General features: G+C 39.2%; 1 non-coding gene across 1 annotated transcript; it reads right to left on the reverse strand.

Moving 5' to 3' along the window:
• Positions 1–8,065: 8,065 nt before the first annotated feature.
• Positions 8,066–8,172, reverse strand: LOC145103413 (small nucleolar RNA R71). The gene has a single exon (XR_013706506.1). It is a non-coding gene; the product is annotated as a small nucleolar RNA R71 (small nucleolar RNA).
• Positions 8,173–22,478: the final 14,306 nt, after the last annotated feature.

Raw genomic sequence — 22,478 nt, forward strand, 5'->3', positions numbered from 1 at the left:
CGAAGTCCCTTGCTTCCAGGGTTATGGGACTGGCACTAAATAGATAGCTGCCAATACTCGTTCGTAAAGCACTAATTCCATAGCAGCTATAGTTTATTCATCGGGTACTAAATCCATAGCTACCAGTGTTTATCTAAAAGGTACTAAGTCCATAGCTGCCGATGTTTACTAGGCACTAAGTCTATAGCTGCCAATGTTTACTCACATCATCTTTTATCTCTCATCATGCATCTACCCATGTCATACCCAACATATTCGTATATATAAAATACGTATACAGTTTAAATCATTTAAAACATGTATAAAAATCTTTCACCGGCATAGACAACAAGTATTCAGACAATATGCACATATAGCACGTAATTTATATTAAAATACTTCATATCTATGTGTAAGATGAAAGTAGCTATGCACTCACTTGTTAAAGTGATGATTCCAAACTCGGGCAGCGCTTCGCTTTTAACGATTCTATTTTCCTTCGATGAAACCTAGTATTATTACCACTAGAGCTTAATCTATTATTCGCCGAGACTAATTAATAGTCTAGCTATTATTATTATTAAATAAGTGTTAAACAATACTTATATAACCCATAATAGTAGCCCAATTACTTATTATTAGTTCTTAATAACGTTACTATAATTAAATAAAAGCTAGATTAAAAATAGCGTAGGCATAGCTCACTTACAGCGAGTTTTGTAGAAAACTGGGTTTTGCTTGGAGCAGCATTCCCGTGCGTAAAAGCTCTTCTTCTCAGAGCTGTCGAGCACTCCGGGACTTCCGCCTCGTGCTAGGGAGGTTCCCTAGGCTTTTCGGGGGATTTCGGGGCTAGAGAGAGGTTCTAGAGAGAGTAAAAAGAAGAAAGAATAGAAAATGTGTGAAGAAAATGAGGATGAGAGAGGTTCTATTTATAGGGTGAAAATTGTTGAACTTGGTGCCACATGTCACCATCTAGTAGCAAGACTTGGGGAGAAAGCAATGGTCAAGATTGTGTCACATCACCCATTTTCGCACAACACACTTTCGACTTCTAAAACCCATAACCTTCACATACGACCTCTGTTTTTGACGTTCTGTATATCCACGCTTAGGTAAAAATAAGATCTACAACTTTCATTTTGACTCCGTCAGCTAAATCTCGACCGATCTTAAATTTAACAGTACGAGGAGATTATACTGTTAAATGTCCGCGTAAAATTCATAACTTCTACATACGGACTCCGTTTTCGTTTGTCTTTTTACCGCTGAGTTCCTATTAATGAAATCTTCAACTTTCATTTAGGTCGCGTAGGCCAAAAACCGCTCGAACTAAAATTTGAGTTTCGGCCTTGCACTGCTATGCTAAATCTTAGAAAAATCATAACTTCCTCACACGAAGTCAGATTTGGGCGTTCTTTTTATGGACACTCTCAGATTATCATATTCTACAACTTTTGTTTAGATTACTAAGGCTAAAAAGTCATTTATCAAAAATTCACTATTTACGTCTCCCGGTGTCGTGCCGGTTCCGTCGCGAAACTTTGACGAGTCATAACTTCTTCGTTATAACTCGGATTTTGGCGTTCTTTATATGTACGGAAACCTTGTAACGTATCCTACAACTTGATTAAAATTATTTATTCTAAATAATCTTTTTCCGAAAAGTCATTTTTGACCCTTATTATCTCCAAATTGACTAGCCCGGATCTACGGGCGTTACAATTATATATGTTGACCGTTTTCAAAATAACTTGTATTCTCAGGTAATCGTTAAGCAGGAAGGAATTGCAAGTGTGTATGGTTTCGTTTTGTGTAACATCACTTATCGTACTTTTAACAAACTGAACTTATGTATTTTACCAATGTACTTGATGTGAACTATGATGGTTGTATTATGTAATATTGGTGATGAATGTGTTATGTTTCATGTATATTCATTGTGATGATTATTCAATTGTTTGTCACACAAGCCCCGGACGTATCCGCCGTCTGGTTCAGGGGTGTGACATCAGGGAATCGTTAAGCGAAAAGGTTAACAAGAATATGTGGAATTTGTCGTATTTTGTTACCATCATACATTGAATATTTTGGCATGTAGTCTATGATACTATACTTGATGTAAAAAATGATTGTTGTATTTTGATATGTATGATGATGGTGTTGTCTTGCTTCAGTTATATACATTTTAATGATATTACAAGATGAAGTCACCCAAGCCCCCAAATGTTTCCGCCGTCTGGTTCGGGGGTGTGACATATTCTCACTTATCCTTCACATCATTGTTAATCCTAGGTAATCTATCATGCCACAAACTGAATAACACAGGATCACAATCTTTTCCTTTGATTACCATATTTGATTCAATCATATGTATATATGTATAATGCAGACCAGAATCAAGTGTTAGTAGTTTTTCAAGCACATGTTTTTTGTCTATAATATAGATATATTTTTTATTTTCAATGGTCACAATTTTTGTGTCATATCCTTTGAAATATATGTCATTAAAACTTAGTAATTTTCTATTAGACTTTGGAGAGAATAACACATTTTCTATACAAAAGTTTGTACCATTTGGTAATATAAAATGAGCTTTCCCAGTTCCCTCTATCAAGTCTGCAGGACCTGATATTGTATGTATGACTGTTTTTGTTGGTACTCGTTTTGAAAAATATTTCTTTGATTCCAGAATAGTATACTTACTACCACTATCTGCTATACAAATATCTCCAACCTTTTCTTGGTGTTGTTCTTTAGTTGGACTCATATTAAACTTCACATATGAAAGAAATAATGAGCGAATAAACATAATCGTAATAATTATTATAAAGAAAGTACATTTATAGTAGGAAAGACATTACATGAAAACAAATGAAGGAAAAACAAGTTTACTAGAACAATAATAGAAATTTTTAGTTTATGTCTTCCATGTCATTGATGAAATCAGCACACCCGAACATCTTCATGCTACCAGTTCTTTCCTAGCAACGGTAGTGCCTTGAACTCCAAAGTTCTTCATAAGGCAAATGTCGACCATACCTGAACAAATGATAAAACCACTGAACTCTAACTTCTCTGGGAACTTTCCCACTAATTCCTGACCAAGGATCCCCTAAGCAATACTCCTGAACGGATCCCGACAAAGACATGGAATGATAACGGTACACACATAATTCCCAGTCCGTAGGATACATCCATACGTAGGTTCCTGTGACAACCCGAAACTTTTTCTGTTATCTTTAACTGGTTTCCGTTAATAAAATTTGAATTTTATTGAATTTCCGTCAAACTCTTGGTTTAGAAAATCAACTAGTTTTTTATAGTTAAATTCTATACAAGTCAGAAACCAAAATCGCGCGAAAAACCCAAAAAGTCTCAAAATCTAACAGTTTTCGGCCTAGGTGGGTGTACGACCGTATAACTGTTTACGACCGTACACCATTTTATGGCCTTAAACCTGTGTACGGTTGGGGCCAAGTGGACCCCACCACCGACCATACCCCCAGCCTATAAATATCGGACCTCCACCTTCATTTGAACCTTCTTGGCCGAAAACTCTCTCATTCTCTCTCTAGAACCCTTGGCTGTAAACACCAAAAACACCTCTTTTCTTCCAAAAAACATCAAAAATCGTTAGTTGAGGTCGATTGGGAGCATCCAGAACACATTTTCATCGAAATCAAACACCCTTGTTCTTGAGTTTACGGTCATACACCCTTTGAATATGCAAGGGTCGTAAACCCTTCAAAAAGGAGTTCACGGCCGTAAACCCTGTTCATGGCCGTAAACTGTCTGTCGGCCGTAAACCACTCTTCACGGCCGTAAACCATTGTTCACGACCATAAACACCTCCTAAGTGGTGAAAAACCCGTTCCCTTGATGCAATCAAGTCCCGATAACATTCCTTAACCGAAAACAAGTGTTTTTCAAACACTTTATCTAACAAAATCGCTAATTTAGATAAATATATGTATTTATTTGATATTATGATTCCGTTAAGTGCCACGTACAACAACTCGAGGATCTTCCAGTTCAACATTTACACCCAACAAACAGTGAGTTCATACCCTTACGCTTTTATGGTTTTTATAAGTTTTCAGGGGGGAATACAAGCCTAGCATAAATGATTTTGTGAACTGAAACAAAATGTTTTCAACCAGTTTAAAACTTATGCAATTGATACAGTCCAACGATTTTCATAAATATATAGATATGTTATCCCCTTTTGTATTATGCGGAGCATAAGGGACACTTTCAAATCATAATTGCATAGTTTTCAAAACAAATCACGAACTAAGAACATAACTTTTCAGACAAACTATAATAGATATAGTTTGGGGAAATCATTACTAGTTTTACCGATACACACTACTTACTTGATCAATCATATAAATTATGACAAATTTAGTTTGTGATGTTCATTACTACGTTCAGATAACAAGAGTATAACACGAAATAATTATTTATACTCTACTAAGTGTACAAACGATTTCAATTACAAGAACACGATACATAACAACATGTAAACTAGTTAATACAGGATTGTGAGACATCTCTTCAATTGTACCCTTCGGGGTACTGGTAATTTCCTCAACATTTAGTATAGGCAGAGTCTCTTGGAGGGAGAGCGTGAGATTTGTGAATAGATCTATTCGGGACTGACAATCCCAAACCTAAACTACTAGCTACAGTTAGGCATCATGCTTGGGGTGACAAATATCATACCGTATGACGCCTGAAGAAACGTCGCTAAGGTCATCGGTCATATCAAGCATGGTTATACGAAATCACAATAGTATAAACTAACCTTTGTTTACGGGATTTCATTCTTCGCTGGTTTTATTTTAAATAATAGAAATACTACACATGATACTGGAGGGTTTTTCTGGGATACAATACATGATTTTATTTTAAGTAGTAAAACTACTATACATACTGGTGGTAGCCAGGGTTTTCAAACAGAACATACACTACATACTGGTGGTAGCCAGGGTTTTCAAATAGAACATACACTACATACTGGCAGTAGCCAGGGTTTTCATATAGAACAGGCTATACATACTGGTGGTAACCAGGGTTTTCAAACAGAACCGAATACACTTTCAGTAACGAACAAACATGTTAGAAAATATTGGATTTTCTTGGGAAACACGCATACATTTTTTAGATTCATTAACAGATTTTCACTACAAAATATTCTTATGAACTCACTAGCTTTATGTTGATACGTTTTCAAAATCACTTGTATTCTCAAGGCATCAGTAGACAGGTACTCTCGCCGACTTTTGGCAAGACGGAGCATTTGGAGTCTCGTCTTTATATTTTTGCTACTTGTGATGGATGCAAAAGATGAAACAAACAAATGTAAACATTCATATTATATTGTAATGGTTGTGTTTACTTTGATTCCTATGATGCAATTGTTGTGATACTACACATGACGTCCTCCACACCTGAACGTTTCTGTCGTTTCGGTTTGGGGGTGTGACAGATTGGTATCAGAGCTATTGTTTATAGTGAACTAAGTATACCGAACCTTACATGGTATACAACTATAAACAGTAAGGGGCTGAAGCGCTCTGAACTAAAAGTATACTTTTAAAATATAAGTATTTGATAAGAAGTATACAAGTATATATACGTACTAGAAAACAATATCATGATTAGAACAAAACAAAAGTATTTGGATGTTGGACACTGCGGTTAAACCTGGACAGTTATGTAATCATGTCTAGGGCCAATATAGCCTGATCAACTATATTTATTCGAGACATGACCAACATGTGTTTGGGAGTGTTTGTGGTGTTGCAGCAGGCCTAAAACTTACCAAGTATATATATGATATTGTCATATTTATACTTATTCTTAGGCAATATTTAAGTACATTTTTATTAAAAAGTCGGTAATTTGTTTAGAATAATGGTACTTATGAGCTTAAATGTTGTTTACAGCCAAAAAGAAGACATTTTGAAGAAAAGGGGACTGAAAGTGTTAAAGAAAGAAACTTTGGGAATCAAACGAGTAAAAGTGAAAAAATCTGGAAAAAGGTTATTCACGACGTGAGACCTAAAGGATTCACGACGTGAATCGTTGGTTCTAAAAGATATGTACGCGGGTGAAGGAATCCTTGAAGGGCACGGTTATCTAAGACTCACGACGTGAATTTATGATTATTCACGATGTGAATTTATGGATATCAGCAAGTATATAAACCCTTGACCTTTACGAATAGAGACACTTTTGGGCAGAAAGAAGGATTTCCAGAAGACGTTTAGGAGCGAAGGAAAGGTTCTGGAAGAGGGTTTTCAACACCAAAAGAAGTAAAGGTTTAGTTTTAGAACATGTCTTTTATTAGTTTTAGCTGTGTTTAGTTTAAATACTATGATGAGCAGTTGAATCTAGCTACTCTTGTTTAGCTAGATGAAGCTTTAAACTTATGAATAGCTACATGATTATGGATTGAGTTTAGTTGGTAAAAATTTGCTTGTGTTTGATTTGTATAACCTAGCATGTTAATATTTGTTTATCTAATTGCTTAATTGCATGTTCTGTGTAGCTTAGTGACCATTAAACTGCATGAACCTGTTTACCTAATAATTTAGTGAACATTGAATTGTTAGAGCTAGGATTGACCAATCTTAGTTAGTAATTAGAATAAATAAAGTTTAGCTGTGCTAGAGAACGTAAATTGTGATCATAATTGCGTTTATACAACAAATCTTACATAGCATATTTATATCTATAATTAGTTCTGTGTTTAATTATGTGTGAACATACATGGTTTGACATGAATTAGTTAAGTATTGGTAAGATAGAACTAAATTACTAATATAACTGAAAACCAACTTAGTAATCCGTAATTGTTAGCTAGCTATAAGGGAGAAGTGGATTCAAACTAAACAAGAGTGTGTTTTTATTTATTGAATTTGATTTAAGTTCATCTGATCTTGTAAAACCAGATAAAACCCTTTATTAATTTTGTTAATAAAATAGGTTAATTTAATAGCAAGTAAATTAGTTAGTAGCACTGTTCCCTGTGATCGACACCCGACTTACCCAAGCTATACTGTAATCTGACTAGGTACACTACCTATAAGTGCATAGATAGTTAAGTTTGTTAGGTTATAAATATTAAAATTAGTGGGTACTTTTGTGCACATCATGTTTTTGGCGCCGCTGCCGGGGAACGGCGCAGATTATTAGTTTATTCAGTTGCATTAGATTAATCGCCCCTTTTTGTGGAATAAAAACTGCAAAAAGTCTAATTGGTTATTTATTTTGTTTGCTAGCTTATCTTAGTTTAGTTTCTTTTTCTGTCACAGCGTTCACGACGTGAGATTTAGTACACTCATGACGTGAAATCTGAAGAGTTCATTTTTAGTTTTTCTTATTTTAGTCCAGTTTTACGTTTTAGTTTAGCAAGTTGCAGGAGTTCATGACCAGAAGCTCAAACACTCCCTTGGTGCCACCACTTGAAGATCCCGAGTCTGCAATTCACAAGAAAAAGACGCTCTTGCAAGAATTGAAGTCAGCCTTTTCTAGGAAGTCGGGAAAGAAGACAGGAGAGCCAAGTTCATCAGCAAAGCACAAGAGCAATCTTAAGCATTTGGATCACACACCCGTGCAAACCGAGTCCGAAAGCGATACCGAGCTAGAATTTGAAGAACACACGAGTGAACCCGAGAACGAGCCAAGGAACGAGATGGCAACAATTGAAGAAATGCCCATGGGAGCTTACAAGAAGCGGGTCCGAGAAGATGTGGGTCCCGGTTTAGTTCAAACCGCAGTTCCTGCCACTGCCACATTCGAGCTGAAGGGACACATATTGACAGCACTGAAGGACATCCCATTCTTCGGGAAGGATCATGAGGATGCTTTTAAACATCTAGAAGAAGTCAACGACATTGCAGATTACTTCAATGTCCCAAATATCAGCAGAAACACAGTCTTGCTTAGGATGCTTCCCATCACTTTCAAAGGAGCTGCTAAGGAGTGGTTAAAAGCACTCCCACCGGGTACAATCACCACTTGGGCTCAGATGCGTGAGCAATTCCTGGATCAGTTTTTCCCGCCATCCAAGATAGCCAAACTCAAGAAGGCAATAGCCAACTTTGAGCAACAGTCGGGGGAGTCACTATACGAAGCATGGGAGCGGTACAAGGGCTTACTTAGAAATTGCCCTCAACATGACCTAAATGTGCAGCAAGAGATGTCAATTTTTTATGATGGGGTCAACGTGATGACAAGACAACTCCTTGATTCTCAGGGACCTTTGACAAAGAAAAATCCAAGGGAGGTCAAGGAGCTAATTGAAGAGTTCGCGAAACACTCTCGCGAATACCACAACCCGAGGCAAGAAGGAATCAAAGGCGGAGGAGGGTCCCAAACTGAAGAAATAGCAGCGGTCATGGCCATGTTAAATAATATGGACCGCAGGATAACACAGATGGACCAGTCGATACATGCCATAAGAGTGGGTTGCGAGAGATGCAGTGGTCCACACTTGACAAAGGACTGCAATATAGATGATTATGGGAACAGAAAGGCTCAAGTGTGCTACTCTAGTGGGGATAAGCTTGATGAGGACTGTAGAAAACCGAAGAAGGAGTGGCTGCCATATGAAGAGTATAAGAAGCAAAAAGAAGAGAAGTATAGGCAGATAGGTCAAGGCCTTTATCAAAAGGAGCAGCCACCAGCCGAGAAGAAACCCGACCTAGAGACCATTTTAATGAAGTTTATGGAAGCATCGGAAAAGCGACACGAGGCCACTGATTCTGCTATTCTGGAACAACAAACTTTGATAAAGAATCAGCAAGCCTCCATCCATAACTTTGAAGTACAATTTGGTCAACTAGCCACTTTAGTTCATTAAAAATTGTTCCCGAAGAATCCCGAAGTAAAGAATCAATCTCATGTAATGGCCATAGACACCAAAGAAGAAGCCATCTTGGAGTTCCTAGAAGCATTAGAAGAAGAACCACGGAAGCCTGATCAAAAGATGAAGAAGATCAAGCTCGAACATCATGAAGCTGCTGAGTTCCAGAATTCACGACGTGAACCTTATATGTTCACGATGTGGGCCCGTCATGAACAGAAAAATTCTGCAGTAAGTCCGGTTTATAAGCCAAATTTACCTTTTCCTTCCCAAGCTACCCTTAGTCCACTAGAGAGAGAGCATAGAGAGTTTGTCAAGCATGTGAAGGGGATCCTGATTAACACCCCCTTTGTCGAGTCCTTATCTAAAGCTCCCGAGAACCAGAAATTACTGCAAGACTTGATAGACACTCGAAGGCAATTAAAGATGCAGTCTATAGTGATTCTAAGTGAACAAACTTCAAAAGTTGTGTTGGGAGAAACACTAGAAAAGATGGGGGATCCTGGACGCCTCACTCTTCCATGTGAGTTTGGGAACAAAATGAAGGTTAATGGTTTAGCCGATTCTGGGGCTAGCATTAATCTAATGCCTTTTTCATTTTATCAAAAATTGGAGATTCAGAAGATGAAGGCTACAAAAATGAAGATTCACATGGCGAACCGTTCGGTGACGCAACCCCGAGGCATAGTGGAGGATATTTTGGTGAAAATTGGAAAATTTGTTATTCCAATAGACTTTGTAGTCTTGGACATGAAAGAAGATCCGGATGTTCCGATAATCCTTGGTCGGCCATTGCTTAACACTGCTGGTGCCCTTGTTGATATCCGCGAGTCTAAGCTAACTTTGAGGGTTGGAGATGAACAAGAAGTCTTTGGGATAAAGGATGACTTTCAAGAAGATAAAGAAGAGGTGTTCACAATTAATGAAGAGAATGAAATAGAAGAACTGGAAAAGCTTATGGAAGAAGAGATAAAGGCAGTTCATCAAGTCAAAAGGACAAAACCAAGGGCATATGTTCCATATTTGATAGAAGTCATAACTTACAAGAGTCCGCCTTCTTGGGTAAGCAAAGAGGAAGAGGAATTAACAAGTGATGAAGAGGAGGTCACTTCAAGAGTAACAAGGCCGGTGGTAAAAGAGGAGGAGAATGACATAAAATGCAAGGAGGAACCCAAGGGCACAAAACGCAAGCTTGAAGAAGAGGGAAGAGCTAAAGAGGAGAATTCAAAGAAAGCTTATAAAAGGCGAGTTCAAGCTTACAAGAGGCGGTTCAAGGAACAAAAGATCTTGGTGGAGGACTCCTCCGAAGGCTCAACGTAAGAGGCACGAAGTCCAACTCAAGACTCCAAGAAAAAGAAGCGCTTCTCGGGAGGCAACCCGAGTTTGGTTTGAAATTTTTTTTCTTTTTGCATTTTAGTTTTGAAAACTTAGACCAAGTCATCCAACTCTATTAGAACAAAATGTGGGGACCTTAAAACGAAAGTAGTAATAATTAAGAACTTAGTTCAAACTCTAAAATTATTTTCCAGATTTTATTCACGACGAGAATAGTTAGCAGTTCACAACGTGAATTGTGAATGAACCGGACACATAATCCATGATATGGCTTAACCCATTAGACTAGCAAGCCCAAGATCAGTCCGTGAGTACATGGCCCAAACTTAAACCCAGACACTATTCACGACATGAATTTTATAGAATTCATGACGTGAATGTTCAAAAGTACGGGACCACATGATAAGTCCCTGGAAACCAATAAACTCTTTCATTTGTTTATTGTTCACGAAGTGGAAACTGAAATTGGTCCCCCTTGGTCCCCATTGTTGCGATTTTAGCCGACAATTCCACTAATCACCATTGTGCTTACGTAACACTTCCAACAAAGGTACCAATTATTGATTATTAAGTTTAATTTTTGGTTCTAGAAGAGGAATTTAGGGTTAGGGTTTGTTAAAAGACGAAATTAATTCTTTACAATTCGTAATAACCTTGGAATGTTCGTGCTAAGTTTTTGGAAGTGGTATAGGAGTAAAACCCAAGGATATTTTTATTGGATTTTCCCTGATTGTTAAGATTCTGCCTTCTGAGATTACGAACTCATGACGTGAATCCTATATGATTCACGACGTGAATTCTGGGGCTAAACAGAATTCATTTTTTAATCTATGTTTAATTTGTGGATATTGGTTTTGGCTGTTTCTTTTTCGTGCTTTTGCAGGAATGGCTCCAAGAAGAGAGGTTCCGGCTGGGGTTGCAGGTTTGCACCCGTTTTACAATTTTCCCGCGACAACGGCCCGTGATGTTTTGACTCGTTGGAACAACAGATTGGGGTGGCTTTACAACAGGGAAATTGCAGTTGCTCCAACAGTAAATTGGACAAGATTGAGGGAAGTAGGGCTTGTAGACCGGGTGGGCCCGTTCTTGACGAAGATATTCATTGGAGATGAGTATTCGTTCACCTGTTCTGGTTGGCAAAATCTGTTTCGGGTGCAAGAGCGGGTTTACAAGGAATTTTGTGTCGAGTTTTTCGCAACGGTGACATTTCAGGAAACGGTCCAAGATCCACATTGGCCACAGGCGTTGGTATTTCGATTGGGGGGTGAGTACCGGGAGTGCAACCTAGTTGAGTTTGCTTGGAGAGTAGGACTGTATGATCAACAGGAGGCTATGACTCCTGAGTTTGGCATGTTTTTGGGTGAGGCTGCTAGAGGATATGCAGAGGGTGTCACAGGATATTCGTTTTGGCATAACATTGCCTCCGGGATGTTTAATTCCGGAGTATCTCCTGAGAGCAGTATTTGGTCCCCGATCCATCGTTTACTCCACCGGTTCATTACCTTTTCCATCAACCATAAGAGGCATGGAGACAAAGTGACTAAGCATAACTTATTTTTCTTATGGTGCATCTTACAGACTGGTGTCTGTTGCAACATCCCGTATTTTCTAGCCCGTTTTCTGGCCGGGTCTGCCGCGAGTTCGCGCCCTGGGAGCCCTATTTGTGGGGGGCATTTTGTTACTCGTTTAGCCCGTTCTTATCATCTGATTGTTCCCGATATTACTAGATCCATGACGTGTGTGGACGAGCATGACTTTGGTATGGGATATTTGGAGACTATGCGGGTGGTCAGAAATTTTGGATCTCATTGGGGAATAGTTCCATCAGATAATGAGGGTGAAGATGAGGATGATCAACCAGCCGATCAACCTGCGCCAGAGCCGAGACCGAGGCGCAGGAACGTGAGAGGAAGGGGAGACCGCGGGCAGCCGATACACCCACCTGCTTCCATGGGTGGTGCACCTTTTGGGGGTGATATGGCTGGTTACTTTGACCAGTTATCGTTGAGTGTGAATTGGATAGGCGGCACGATGGAGAATGTGGTTCGGCATCTTGGGGTGGAGCAGCCGCCTCATTTAGGGTATCATTACCCGATTTGCCCACGATGGTCGGAGTATGGTGGTCGTGGAGGTGATGGAGCTGGTACCAGTGGAGCGCATGACAATGAGGAGGATGCTTGATCGTTATTTCTTTTTTTTTTATTTGTGTTTAGTTTGTTTTTTTTAGTTTGTTTTTATGGGATTGTAAGAACTCCTTTGAATATTATGTTACTTTTATTATTCGTTGTTTCTCAGAAATTGCTACGGAGTGCCTAGGAGGGATAGCGAGTTATGAATGCGTACGTTTTTAGCTGGGAGTGTTTAATTCCGAGAGTCGAGACCCTTATTTTCAAAATAAGTGAGGGGTGAGTTAATAGAGTGGAGTGTCAGCGAAAGAGTCATAAACTGATGACTTTGGAAGAGTCTTAATACATTAAGACATTAGAAGAAGGATTGAGCAATGTTTTCTACTTGTCCAATTCTCACGACGTGAACATTTCTAATTCACGCCATGAGTCAATTATCAGGAGGTTCTCAGAATATGCTCAGATCGATCTCACGTCGTGAATTATTCCACACACACGTCGTGAATATTAGATTTTTACGAGATTCAAGGCCCTTTTAAATTTTAATCTTCTATGGGTTGACGCGGTTCTTCTTGTCAATATATTCACGATTATTGGGGCTCATTTTTTACCACCAGGCAATGTGGCGTATGCTTTCCCACATTGGTCATTCTACTTTTGGAGACTTACACCATATTTGAAGATGATTGAAGGCTCGATTTCATGTTTTGCCGGTACACTCCTTATTTCACAAGTTCGAGAACCACGTTTCTATTTTTGGAGTCCATATTCAAGATGCACGTTTCCCGCACTTTTGGAGATGCTGACGCCACTATCCCAGGGGAGTCTGTTCCTTTTTCTCCCTTTTCTTTAATTTTGATTTGTTTTTATACATACAATGAGGGCATTGTATGAAATAAGTGTGGGGTAGGGGTAGAAAAAGTAAATTGCTAGAAAAATTTTGAAAATTTAAATTTTTATTAATTGAATCTAGTAGTAATAATTTGAGCTATAATTGCTAGTATTATGTGGGATGATCCGATGAAAGTTCAAATGTTTAGTTGAGCTAATATACGTTATAGTGCATTTGTGGCCTCCCTTATTTTAGTGAAATCATGGAACAAAAACACAAGCCCACTTGGTTTGAGGGATGCAATATGTTTAGCAGCCTAAACCTGAAATATATCTAGGAAAATTATTATCATTAGCCAATAAAGGTTGAGGTTGAGCGCCTCTGCTTAAGCATGTAGGTTTTGAGTGAAAAAGTGAGGTACATGTAATATATAAAAAAAAAGAGAATTACGAGTAAAGTTTGAAGAATTTTGGAGCAAATAAAGTGAAGATCAAAAGATCAAAATTCTCAAGAAATCCAAAAAGTTGAAGATACCAGAAATCAAATCAACAAAGGTGGTGAATTCAAAGAAATCAAAGATCAAATGTCAAAGAATTGAAGAATTCCAAAAGAGCTCCATAGTGGTATCGAAAAATTGTAATTCTAGTTTATGTATGCTTAGGTTGCTCAACTAAAAATACCTTGAGGTTAGGAGGTTTTCTGCGGATGGATTCGGAGGGTTGCATAAAATGAGCATTGTTCGGAAAAATTGGGCGAGTGTTTATGAAGATTGTGAGTATTTAAAGTATAGGGGGGTACTTTAGGAAAATTTTAGACACAAATGCATGCGTTGAGGTTTTGGCATAATGGCTGAACTAGAGTCGGATTGTTCTGTGTAGTGTTAGTAATTAAGAATTAAGTTTAAATTTGCTTGAGGGCAAGCAAAGCCTAAGTGTGGGGTATTTTGATATTGTCATATTTATACTTATTTTTAGGCAATATTTAAGTACATTTTTATTAAAAAGTCGGTAATTTGTTTAGAATAATGGTACTTATGAGCTTAAATGTTGTTTACAGCCAAAAAGAAGACATTTTGAAGAAAAGGGGACTGAAAGTGTTAAAGAAAGAATCTTTGGGAATCAAACGAGTAAAAGTGAAGAAAATATGGAAAAAGGTTATTCACGACATGAGACCTAAGGGATTCACGACGTGAATCGTTGGTTCTAAAAGATATGTACGCGGGTGAAGGAATCCTTGAAGGGCACGGTTATCTAAGACTCACGACGTGAATTTATGATTATTCACGACGTGAATTTATGGATATCAGCAACTATATAAATCCTTGACCTTTACGAATAGAGACACTTTTGGGCAGAAAGAAGGATTTCCAGAAGACGTTTCAGAGCGAAGGAAAGGTTCTGGAAGAGGGTTTTCAACACCAAAAGAAGTAAAGGTTTATTTTTAGAACATGTCTTTTATTAGTGTTAGCTGTGTTTAGTTTAATTACTATGATGAGCAGCTGAATCTAGCTACTCTTATTTAGCTAGATGAAGCTTTAAACTTATGAATAGCTACATGATTATGGATTGAGTTTAGTTGGTAAAAATTTGCTTGTGTTTGATTTGTATAACCTAGCATGTTAATATTTGTTTATCTAATTGCTTAATTGCATGTTCTGTGTAGCTTAGTGACCATTAAACTGCATGAACCTGTTTACCTAATAATTTAGTGAACATTGAATTGTTAGAGCTAGGATTGACCAATCTTAGTTAGTAATTAGAATAAATAAAGTTTAGATGTGCTAAAGAACGTAAATTGTGATCATAATTGCGTTTATACAACAAATCTTACATAACATATTTATATCTATAATTAGTTATGTGTTTAATTATGTGTGAACATACATGGTTTGACATGAATTAGTTAAGTATTGGTAAGATAGAACTAAATTACTAATATAACTGAAAACCAACTTAGTAATCCGTAATTGTTAGCTAGCTATAAGGGAGAAGTGGATTCAAACTGAACAAGAGTGTGTTTTTATTTATTGAATTTGATTTAAGTTTATCTGATCTTGTAAAACCAGATAAAACCCTTTATTAAATTTGTTAATAAAATAGGTTAATTTAATAGCAAGTAAATTAATTAGTAACACCGTTCCCTGTGATCGACACCCGACTTACCCAAGCTATACTATAATCTAACTAGGTACACTGCCTATAAGTGCATAGATAGTTAAGTTTGTTAGGTTATAAATATTAAAATTAGTGGGTACTTTTGTGCACATCAATATACAAGAAGATATCGGTAAAACATAACGTACAACTTAAAATACTATAGGAGTATTTTAGCTAGAGCCTACTACAGTATGACGATTCATTTCAAGTGTTTCTACTCATTCCTTCTTAGGGATAGTTTACTTGTATTAGTAACATTTCCTTGTTTATCGCTTAGTAAAACACTTTATATATCAGGATGAGATATATCTTGTTTCATATCTCATGATTCAAAAATCTAGGGGACTTACTATCCTCTTCTTCCTGATTATTTTTAGAACAAGATGCCTCTGAAGAAAAGACCCAACAGAAAGAACAACAATCCCCCGACGGATCCGGCGCCACCACCTCCTCAGTTCGATTATGCCATGTTCAAGGGAGCAGTTACAACCATTGTGGCTGCCACAATGTCGCATATAATATCTGGCGGCTCTAGCGGGTTAGGAAGTGGTACCCATCCTCTCAATCTTGATGGAAGTCAGGGACACCAGAAGGAGTGTTCCTACAAAGACTTCATGAATGCAAAACCCAAATCCTTTGACGACAATGTAGGGGTCATTTCCCTAACCCGATGGTTCGAGAAGATTGAATCAATCTTTGAGATTTGCGCTTGTTTTGAGGCAAGCAAAGTGAAGTTCGCTGCTTGCACCTTCACTGATAGAGCATTAACCTGGTGGAATGGCCGAGTCAAATTCCTAACCCTGCCAGTGGTGAATGTCATTGGTTGGGAAAGTTTAAAGGAACTCATGCTCGCAGAGTACTGCCCAAGGGGCGAGATGCAGAAGTTAGAGCACGAGCTTTGGAACCTGAAGATGAAGGGATCCGACATTGCTGCATATACAGCTAGACTTTGTGATCCGGCTCTCCTCTGTCCGAGAATAGTCACCCCGTAAAGTGAGAAAATAGAGAGGTACATTTGGGGATTAACGCCCCCAACTCAAGGGAATGTCTTAGCTGCTAAGCCCTCTAATTTTGACAGCGCCAAGTGCCTAGCGCAGACCCTGATAGATCACGGGGTTACTCTTGATGAAGTGGTATCCGCTCCCGAACCACCAAAGGCAAGTGGTGGGAAGAAAAAGTTCTGGAATAAGCGTAAGGGCTAGTCTTCGGAAGAGCCCTCCAAGAAACAGCAAGTAGTGGCGGTTCATGCTGCTACCACTCCTGCCGCTATTCCTGTAGCTCAAGCACCTACTAGTGGATATGCTGGTACCCTTCCTCGGTGCGAAAATTGTAACTATCATCATAATAATGGGCCATGCCGTGAAATGTTATGTAACAGTTGTGGCAAGAAGGGGCACACAACTTGTTTTTGCAAGACACCAGTCCAACCAACCAATCAGGCTATTGGAGCAGGCGTTGGTCAAGCTTGTTATGGCTGTGGGGAGGTCAGACACTACAAGAGAAATTTCCCCAAGGCAACAACAGCTGGAAAAACGAGGAAAGTGCTAGCAATGGGCCAGGAGGAGGCAGTTGTTGATCCCACTGTTGTTACAGGTACTTTCCTCCTTGACAACTCTTATGCATGCATTCTTTACGATTCTGGTGCGGAGAGAAGTTTTGTTAGTCATGCATTCAATCATCTTCTCAAACATAAACCCCAACCCTTAAACGAAACATTCACCATTGAGATGGCTAATGGTAAGAAAGAGAGCACTAACGACGTATTCATTAGCTGTACCCTTACCCTAAACGACCATTCCTTTCCATTCGATCTTATGCCAGTTTCCATAAAGATCTTCGACGTCATCATAGGCATGGATTGGTTGATCCCCAATCGTGCTGATATCCTTTGTTATGAAAAATCCATCCGCCTCAATCTACCATCTGGTGAAACCCTTGTTATTTATGGTGATAAACTCAGCTCAAACCTTTGTATCATTTCATGCATCAAAGCCCAGAAATATCTGCGAAAGGAGTGCCATGCATTCCTAGCCAATGTCGTTAATGTGAAACAGGAAGCTAAAGACCTCAAGAGCATCCCTGAAGTCTGTAACTTTCCTGATGTCTTTCTCGAAGAGCTTCCGAGAATCCCTCCTGAGCGCCAAGTCGAGTTTCGCATCGACTTAATCACCGGAGCTACCCCCGTAGCTAAATCCCCATACTGCTTAGCGCCAACAGAAATGCAAGAGCTATCTAGCCAGCTCAATGAGCTACTCAGCAAAGGATTCATCAGACCGAGTTCCTCACCCTGGGGAGCTCCGGTCTTATTTGTGAAAAAGACGGATGGGTCTTTTTGGATGTGTATCGACTACCGCGAATTGAACAAGCTTACCATCAAAAAATCGTTATCCTCTTCCTCGAATCGACGACCTCTTCGATCAACTTCAAGGAGCCAGCTACTTTTTGAAAATAGAACTAAGATCAGGGTACCATCAGTTACGAGTCAGTGAGGGTGATGTTTCTAAGACAACATTTTGGACTCGATATGATCACTATGAGTTTGTAGTAATGCCCTTTGGTCTAACCAACGCACCGACGGTATTCATGGATCTGATGAATCGGGTGTGCCGCCCTTTCCTAGACAAGTTCGTGATAGTATTCATTGATGATATATTTGTCTATTCTCAAAGTGAGGAAGATCATAGGCAACACCTGAGGCTAGTGTTGGAAACTCTAAGGGCAGAGAATCTATACGCAAAATTTTCTAAGTGCGAATTCTGGATTCGAAAAGTAACTTTCCTTGGTCACGTGGTAAGAGAAGAAGTCATACACGTGAACCCTTCCAAAATTAAAGTGATAGAGAATTGGTCAGCACCAAAGACGCCCACAGAAATCTGTCAATTCTTGGGCCTCGCTGGCTACTATCGTAGGTTTATCCATAATTTCTCCAGGATTGCTAAGCCTCTAACCACCCTAACTCAGAAAGGTGTACCCTTTAGTTGGGGCGAAAAGCAAGACACTGATTTCCAGACATTAAAGCAGGCCCTATGCAGCGCACCTATCATGTCTCTGCCCGAAGGGACGGATGACTTCATTGTCTTCTGTGATGCATCCAATCAGGGCCTAGGCTGTGTGCTCATGCAGCGAGGAAAAATTATTGCTTATGCCTCAAGGCAGCTGAAAGCACACGAAGTCAATTATACAACTCACGACTTGGAGTTGGGAGCCATGGTCTTCACATTGAAGACATGGAGACATTATCTCTATGGAACCAAGTGCACCATCTTCACTGACCATAAAAGTCTACAACAGATATTCGATCAGAAAGAGTTGAACATGAGGCAACGACGATGGGTAGAGCTACTCAGTGATTATGAGTGCGAAATACGTTACCATCCTGGTGAGGCCAATATGGTAGCAGATGCCCTTGGCCGGAAAGAGTACTCAGGTCATAGGGTGAAGGCACTGACCATGACCACCCATTCCCATTTATCCGCGCGAATCAGAGAGGATCAACTGGAAGCCTTGAAACTAGAGAACAAGTTGGATGAAGCCTTGAGGGGAATGGAAAAGAATTTAGAGATCAAGGGAGACGGAGTCTATTATTTCATGGACCAGATCTGGACACCAAAGTTTGGTGGTTACAAGGAGGTTGTCATGAATGAAGCTCACAAGACTAGATACTCCATTCACCCAAGTTTAGATAAGATGTATCTGGATCTCAAGAAGTTATATTGGTGGCCAAACATGAAAGCAGAGATCGCTACCTTCATGGGCAAGTGCCTGACTTGCGCTAAGGTGAAGGTTGAATATCAAAAGCCCTCAGGTTGGCTTCAGCAGCCAGAAATACCTGAGTGGAAGTGGGAAAGGATTACTATGGATTTTATCACTAAATTACCCAAATCTCCGAGTGGGTATGATACCATATGGGTAATTGTCGACCGATTGACCAAATCCGCCTACTTCCTACCAATCAAAGAAACTTTCAAGATGGAAAGACTTACATAAATCTACATCCAAGAGATAGTTCATCTACATGGTGTGCCTGTGTCCATCATCTCCAATCGGGATAGCAAATTCATCTCAAGATTTTGGCAATCACTACAGAAAGCTCTTGGAACTAAGCTGGATATGAACACATCTTACCATCCTCAGACAGACGAGCAGAGTGAAAGGACCATTCAGACATTGGAAGACATGTTGAGAGTATGTGTAATGGATTTTGGTAAGTCGTGGGACGTCCATTTTCCCTTGGTTGAGTTCACCTACAACAACAACTATCATACTAGTATCAAGGATGCGCCTTTTGAAGCCCTTTATGGCCGTAAGTGCAGATCCCCTCTGTGCTGGGCTGAGGTGGGCGACACGCAACTAGCCAAGGGACAAGTCCCTGACAACACTCTCATTGGTCCATAAATCATTCGTGAAACCACAGAAAAGATTGTACAAATTCGGGAACGACTAAAGGATTCGAGAGATAGACAAAAGAGCTACGCCGATAAGAGACAAAAACCCTTGGGCTAAGGTGGTTATTATACGTTTTCAGGGGGAATACAAGCCAAACATAAATGATTTTGTGAACTGAAACAAAAGGTTTTCAACCAGTTTAAAACTTATGCAATTGATACAGTCCAAAGATTTTCATAAAATATATAGATATGTTATCCCCTTTTGTATTATGCGGAGCATAAGGGACACTTTCAAATCATAATTGCATAGTTTTCAGAACAAATCACGAACTAAGAACATAACTTTTCAAACAAACTATAATAGATAAAGTTTGGGGAAATCATTACCAGTTTTATCGATACACACTACTTACTTGATCAATCATATAAATTATGACAGATTTAGTTTATGATATTCATTACTATGTTCAAATAACAAGAGTATAACACTAAATAATTATCTTACGTATAAATATTTATACTCTACTAAGTGTACAAACGATTTCAATTACAAGAACACGATACAGAACAACATGTAAACTAGTTAATACAGGATTGTGAGACATCTCTTCAATTGTACCCTTCGGGGTACTGGTAATTTCCTCAACATTTAGTATAGGCAGAGTCTCTTGGAGGGAGAGCATGAGATTTGTGAATAGATCTATTCGGGACTGACAATCCCACATCTAAACTGCTAGCTACAGTTAGGCAGGCATGCCTGGGGTGACAAATATCATACCGTATGACACCTGAAGAAATGTCGCTGAGGTCATCAGTCATATCAAGCATGGTTATACGAAATCACAATAGTATAAACTAACCTTTGTTTACGGGATTTCATTCTTCACTAGTTTTATTTTAAATAATAGAACTGTTACACATGACACTAGTGGGTTTTTCAGGGATACAATACATGGTTTTATTTTAAGTAATAAAACTACTATACATACTAGTGGTAGCCAGGGTTTTCAAATAGAACATACACTACATACTAGCAGTAGCCAGGGTTTTCATATAGAACAGACTATGCATACTTGTGGTAGCTAGGGTTTTCAAACAGAACATACACTACATACTGGCAATAGCCAGAGTTTTCATATAGAACAGACTATACATATTGGTGGTAGCCAAGGTTTTCAAACAGAACCGAATACACTTTCAGTAACAAACAAACATGTTAGAAAATATTGGATTTTCTTGGGAAACACGCATACATTTTTCAGATTCATTAACAGATTTTCACTACAAAACATTCTTATGAACTCACTAGCTTTATACGGATACGTTTTCAAAATTGCTTGACAAGACGGAGCATTTGGAGTCTCGTATTTATATTTTTGCTACTTTTGATGTATGCAAACGATGAAACAAACAAATGTAAACATTCATATTATATTGTAATGGTTGTGTTTACTTTGATTCCTATGATGCAATTGTTGTCATACTACACATGACGTCCTCCACCCTCGAAAGTTTCCGGCGTTTCGGTTTGGGGGTGTGACAGTTCCTCAAAGATTTATTGGCACACAGAATGGCATATGACAATCCTTGATAACCCAGATGATAGCAGAGAGCCGAACTGAGATCCAACTTATTAGAACTCAATCAAAATTACCAAATGATACAATCTCACGGTGTCCACCTTGAAGTAGCAGAGGATAACACAACCCACAAACATTTGAAGAAATCATGATCACCTCCTCCTGAGATACCTCGACCATCCTGAGGACATGGTGCAAAACTCCCGTCTGATCTCAAGGACAGGAACTAACAATAGGATCCTCCTTCTTGAAGGGTTCTAAGGATCCACAGTCCTTGGGCTCCAGATGAGCCCTTAACTGGCCCGCGATAAATCTGGACCGAAAGGCCCGAAGACGGCCATCGAGAGCTCCAAAATCCCTTCCTTGGATGAACGAAAGACCACCAAGGTCCATTCCAAAACTCTGTGGGTAATCTCCAGTGAGTTGAACTTCCGCGATCACGTATCGATTGGCTTACGCCCTGGTCCTGAGCCGGAACCAGAATCCGAATCTCATTCCTATGTGCTCAACACCATACCGAACTGCTATTCAAGATACCCGAATATACCCAAGAATCCTTATCCCGTGGGCTTCCTGGATTTCCCAAGACTCTCCCGGATTCAAGTATGGATCCTGTGCTTTCAGTAGTACGGTCCCAGTACTACCTTCCACACCTATCCATACTTTCCTCAAGAATCATCCCGAATCCTCCAAGTCAACCTCTCAGATTGATACCTTGAATGCTTGCTAACAGCACAACCCAATCCACAAAAGCATTTCCTAGGCTTTCCTAGGTTATCGACCTCACCTAGCCCTCAGCTGCTGAAAGACTCCTACCAATGTCAACTAGCTACCTCATGAATATAGTCACATGCAACAAAGATCAGATAATCCTTTGAGTAAAAGACGCAATCCTATAACGGTTGGACTCAGACAAGAGCTACACAATAGGGGTAAGTCCTTCACTCTGAGATTATTCAACATGTGCCCCATGTGACTTTGCATATCCACTTAGTAGTCAATTTACATCACCAAGAGCCCCATAAAGCACAAAGCAAGAAACATTCAGACAATGGGTAAAATCTAACCAACATATCTCTATTCATGCCATTCTATCCTCTAATCAGGAATCTGTACTAGCATGTAATTCAAAGGCTCATACAATCAGACATAACCTAAACATGCTATCCTATCACTGACCGGTTAGTACTAGCATACATATCTACAG

Source organism: Lactuca serriola, chromosome 4 (assembly GCF_051521515.1).
Source record: "Lactuca serriola cultivar US96UC23 chromosome 4, Lser_US96UC23_V15, whole genome shotgun sequence".
In the NCBI taxonomy this organism is placed as follows: domain Eukaryota; kingdom Viridiplantae; phylum Streptophyta; class Magnoliopsida; order Asterales; family Asteraceae; genus Lactuca; species Lactuca serriola.